The sequence below is a fragment of the Saccoglossus kowalevskii genome, chromosome 17 (assembly GCF_978046115.1).
Source record: "Saccoglossus kowalevskii chromosome 17, keSacKowa6.1, whole genome shotgun sequence".
Taxonomy (NCBI): Eukaryota; Metazoa; Hemichordata; class Enteropneusta; family Harrimaniidae; genus Saccoglossus; species Saccoglossus kowalevskii.
This window is the reverse complement of record NC_140657.1, coordinates 34015839-34021838: the sequence shown is the minus strand read 5'-3', so window position 1 is coordinate 34021838 and position 6000 is coordinate 34015839. Positions and strand designations below refer to the sequence as shown.

General features: G+C 34.2%; 1 protein-coding gene across 1 annotated transcript in view; it reads left to right on the top strand.

Moving 5' to 3' along the window:
* The first annotated feature begins 894 nt into the window (after positions 1–894).
* The window catches only part of LOC100371235 (influenza virus NS1A-binding protein homolog), an 89199-nt gene continuing 84093 nt past the window's right edge, over positions 895–6000 (top strand). The window contains exon 1 of the mRNA XM_085492419.1: positions 895–1032. The gene's annotated coding sequence lies outside the window, so the exon portion shown is untranslated. The remainder of the gene's footprint in view (positions 1033–6000) is intronic.

The window sequence follows — 6000 nt, the reverse complement described above, 5'->3', positions numbered from 1 at the left end:
TTCCTAAATATTTATAATTTTTTAACTCTATCTAGTTCTTCATTTTCATAACAAACACTATGCTTATGATTTAATAATTTGCCATTTTTATTAAAAATCATATTTTTTGTTTTAGATGTGTTTACTTTTAGGTTCCACATACTGCAGTAGGATGCCAACTTATTGCAACAATTTTGTAAACCTGCTTCAGTTTCTGACACAAAAACAAGGTCATCAGCATATAACAGGATACTAATTGTATTGTTGTTTAACTTAACTGGTTTACATGACTTATCTAGTTGTCCTGGTAAATCATTTAGGAATAAATTGAAGAGTATTGGGCTGATATCACAACCTTGTCTTACACCTCTGAGTGATTTGAAATCTGCCCAACCCTGCCAAACTTCCAAGGTCAACCCTGGGGTCACTTCAGGAGACATTCCTAGACCTCATTCTTGTCTAAGGTCAGACAGTTACAGAGTCAGTGTTTACCAGTAACAGCGCCCAGACTAACTTCCGGGAAAAAAAAATCATCTTATTTATATGGCAAATGGTATCTCATTTAATACTCATTCGACCATGAAAGTACATGCATTAATTTGGCGGGGAAAAATTCAGACAAAGTTCGGCCATTTTTTCAGCAACGAGTTGGTGAACTGGTTTCGCCACAGTGTTGTTGAGGGACCGTGGGTTTGCGTGTGTTAAATGTATCCGCCGTGAATATCAGGCAATATCAATGATAGAATACACGACAACAACTTTTTCAAACGTCAATGTATTTTCCAAAATAGTCTTGTTATTTATACTATTATTTAGGGCATCCATGTACGCCAACAAATGTCCCTGCATGTCTGGACTTGTATTCGACTCTCATTATTTTGAATTCCCGCCATTTGCTCTCGGTAAATAACTGACGTCACTGTCGCAAGGAGTTCCGGTTGGTCGATGTCAGTGACGTCATTAAACAGTATACTGCAGCTTGCAGTTTTGAAGAGAAAACAACAGGACGGAGCAACTATGCGAGGAATAAATATCAGAATTTCAACAAACAAGGTAAGATTTCAAGCGAAATTTCATCCAGGCGTTTTAAAATATTTCACGCGTCAATGGCACAAATATGGAGTGGCCTCGTGGCTTCGAATTCGTTTTTAACAGATGTGAAAACCCACTGCGTAATCAAAATGTTCACGGAAAATCACATGGCATGATTGTACTCCAGCATGCGTGTAGACGTAGACGTTACTTTGCTCAAGACACGATATTGTTATATGTCTTGTAGCTTTCTCGGTTTAATAGTCGTGGCTTTCACGAACAATGTAGGTATCAAAAGTAGTTTTTATGCGTGTATTCTCTAAATCACTTCACGTTACCCGTCATTTACGGAAAAAAATCCTTGAATAAGCCCCTGCGCGGGAAAGCGTGCTTAGTGATGTCTGTTATAATTTGCATGACAATCAACAGCGTAATAAACATAAACAAATTGATAAGGCATTTGCCGTCTACACGCGACCAGAGCTCGTGATTGTGACTTGCCGAAGAACATTTGGTAGAGATTCGAACATTTTGGGGAAAATTTCATAGCTTGCAAGTCATTACAACAACAGCGTTACGGCAACATCGTTACTTTGGACATTTTACTTCAATGCTTTGGACTACGAACAGTTAAAAGTGTGTAGTGTCTAATTACATTGCATCACAATTAACAACAAACTCCGTTTACAATTTGAAAGCTTTTATTCAGAATGGTAGATCTAATAAACTGTATCCAGTTCATTATATTTGTGGTGCGATTTCAATCATGGTTACAGTTTGAGATGTTGACCTTGAACAAATGTTGATTTGACCTTGTTGCTGAACTTTTGCCTTGGCAAGTGGGTAATATCATAGACCTTAGAAAGAGAGGGACAGGCAACTAGATTATAAAACAAAGGATTTCACGACATCCGGCGTGCAACGTGGTTACTACAGTTATAAACAAATGATCAAGCTAAGGAAGTCGTATGTCGTCACTCACAATCAATCGACCGCGCAGTTTGCAACACCTCTTTCGGTGCTTGTGCTCATGACATTGAATTTTTAATTTCAATACAAGATCCATTTTTTTTGTACTGGTTATTAGGTGACACTTATTATATGTAGAGTTAGAATTCGTTTTTTTTCATCAGTATAAATTAACTACTTGGCTGATTTTGTGTGTGGTGACAAATGGTTGACTAATACTTATCCTGCGACTGCCACATTTTCGCCCGTTTTCGGGAAAATAAAAACACTTGTTGTTTGCATTGTCGTATTTTCACTTAAATCATACTATTTTCAATGATACTCGCGTATTTTAGTTTTGCTAGTCTATATTTTAAAATCGTAATTCTGAAATTTCCGAACTGTCTGAAAGGCCGTCTGGACAGACAAGACTCGACCAGATTGTTTTTAGATCGCTGTATTTTCGCCCCATCTCTCAAAAATAAAACGTCTATTGTTCCAATTTTTTGCGGTTTTTACCAGAGTCCTGCCATTTTCGAAGTAATTAGGATATATTTTATTTTGATGACTTGCTATACAAAAGTCGAAATTACGAATTTTCTAAACTGTTTGAAACCGTGAAAGTCAGCAGCTTACATGATCGGAAATGGCTCAGGCTGACCTGGTCTCAGGCTGTTTTAGATCGCTGTATTTTCGCCCGACTTGTCAAAAATAAAACATCTGTTGTTCAAATTATTGCATTTTTTACTTGAGTCGTACAATTTTCGAAGTAATTAGGGTGTTTTAATTTGATGACTTTCGTTACAAAAGTCGAAATTCTGAATTTCCCAAACTGCTTGTAAACGTGTGACAATCATCCGACAACGAAAATGGCTGACCCGATCTTTTTTGATTGCTTTATTTTCGCCAGATTTCTCAAAAATAAAACATCTATTGTTCAAATTGTTGCATTTTTTACTTGAGTCATGCCATTTTCGAAGTAATTAGGGTATTTTATTTTGATAACTTGCTATACAAAAGTCAAAATTATGAATTTTCTAAACTGTTTGAAACCGTGAAAGTCAGCAGCTTACACCAGAAATGGCTGACTCGGTCTGTTTTAGATCACTGTATTTTCGCCCGATTTCTCAAAATAAAAACATCTGTTGTTCAAATTATTGCGTTTACTAAATAATTTGGGTATTTTAATTTGATTACTGGCTTTAAAAAAGTCGAAAGTCTGAATTTTCTAAACTATTTGGAAACGTGTGACACTAAGTGGAAAACTCATTAACATACAATTAGCATATTCATGACCGTCGCTTCAGTAGTCACGCAGGGAAACTCGCACGTTTTGCGCGATTTCACGAGTGCTGCCGACAGTAAAAATAAACAGATGGTTGTTTATTCGTTAATAAGATTGTGGACTTATTTGGAGGATTATAACCCAGGTTAAAACAAAAGAAACACTGTAGTTGCCTGTCCCTCTCATTCTAAGGTCTATGGTAGAATGCTGCAAAAAAGTGATAACTGTGTGTACTTCAAACAAACATCTTTATATGGATTGATTGGTCATCCTGTTAACAGTTTGTTTATCACTAATTAATGCTGAGTGATTGTCATCATTTCTAATTGACTGATTAATTAATTGAGCTAGCCACAAGTTTCCATGGCAAATGACTATACAAAAACATGTCCTTGTAGCTAGAATGTCATTTGAATAAGCTGAAATTTAGCAAATTACAATGTAGCCAAATTGTAAAAAAAAAGTATATTCTCACAATAGAGTTGTAAGTCATTTTAGTTATGTTTAGGTTTACAATTGCCAAAATGTCATGCAACTATTTAAATTTGATTTACTGTTCTGTAAACACATTAAATATTCACTGTTTTTTAATTTCACTCTTTTTGTTGATAAGTAAATTCTGCTAAATTAAATTGCATGAACATGAAAAATAACAAAAGAACTTGTTTCCCTGCCAAGTTGGTGAACTTTAAAACCCAGTGAAATTATCAAAACAGTGAAATTATATGCCAGTGATAATAAATGGTTTTACACTAAGTTCAGATTTGATTACAACAAATTACCTGCGCAGTAGCTGACAACCATGAATTATTATGAGAAAATGATCATATTGTCATCAGTCAAAAAAGTAAATTAAATATCAAAACCACATATAAAATGTGTATATTACAGTAGCACATCCGGTACATGAATCTGAAGCATTTTACGATTTTTTCATGTTGCTATTGTTACTGTTCGCAAATTTGTTAAACAAGCTGGTAAACCGGCTATTCCAGGTATTGCCTATTTTGACTTGTAATTTAAAATGTAGATGCTTGTTGATGCTGCACATGTCAGGAACCATCTGTTGTCTATAAAATAATATTCTGAATATTATAATTTAAACCATTGTTTTTGTCAATATATATGTATTAAGAACTTTGTTACATTTGTAATACTTCATTAACTTCACTGTCTTGTTTTCTCTGACCTATATTCTTTTTATTAAATTGAAAATATTGAATTATATGTTCTCTCCAAAAAATCAGTTCTTCTGTTTGTAGATATACGAGCTGTTAAACTGGGATTATGAGGTTAAAAATAAAAAACGTGATAAGAATGCACTACCTCATATTTTGACTGCAATAGATATATCATTTATTGTTTCATCCATCTGTCAAGCCATTTAAGACTGAGTTACAAACATTTGTGATAGCCAATAAATGTTCATAAAGTGAAATGTTTGGATATTATAGTATTTGGGTTATATATGCACATGTACATTTGTAAATGTACGTTACCTAAACAGCAAGAAGAGTGGAAATTCATATCTTTCTGCATGCTATTAATATATATACTCTGTTATTACTATGTGCTTACTCATTTTGTGAAACAATGTTCAATTTGTTTAATTTTATTGATTTCTAAAATGTTGGTCGCAGAAAGTGTAGTGAAGCTTGAAGCTGAACCTGTGATCGGTGGGTCCAATGTTTCTATCCAGTGTTCTCCCCAGGAATTTAAACCACTGTGGTAGACTAATTTGCATATAATTTGCATATAATTTACATATAAGTTGCATATTAATAGAGGTTGACCAAAGCACATTTACACACATTTTTAAAAAAACAAAGTGGCACTTATTTATTAATTTGCTTCATATGTATAAACACTATTCTTTTGAGCTTGGTCATATTGCAAATATTTTTGCTATTTGAGTTAAAATATTATGTTTCATAATTTAGAAGAGTTTGAATTTAAAAATTAAACATTCTTGAATCGTATTATGCAAATGCTGCAGACTATTAGAAACAAACAAATTGTAAAAAGTTAAATGAAACGCATTTGAAACGTTTCACGACTTTGATGATCGAATTTACTACAAAAACATTCTCCTTCAAAAAATTGCTGTTCATTATTCGTACCATCAGCTTCTACAACGTTTACATTTACAGCAATGAACGAACAAATAAAACTTCCAAACGATCATCAAAGTCATGACATGATATAACTCACTTCTGATGTTATACATGTACACTGGTTATACCAATAATCCCCCTTACTCCTCTTACTCAGTCATGACATGATATAACTCACTTCTGATGTTATACATGTACACTGGTTATACCAATAATCCCCCTTACTCCTCTTACTCAGTCATGACATGATACAACTCACTTCTGATGTTATACATGTACACTGGTTATACCAATAATCCCCCTTACTCCTCTTACTCAGTCATGCCATGATATAACTCACTTCTGATGTTATACATGTACACTGGTTATACCAATAATCCCCCTTACTCCTCTTACTCAGTCATGCCATGATATAACTCACTTCTGATGTTATACATGTACACTGGTTATACCAATAATCCCCCTTACTCCTCTTACTCAGTCATGACATGATATAACTCACTTCTGATGTTATACTTGTACACTGGTTATACCAATAATCCCCCTTACTCCTCTTACTCAGTCATGACATGATACAACTCACTTCTGATGTTATACATGTACACTGGTTATACCAATAATCCCCCTTACTCCTCTTACTCA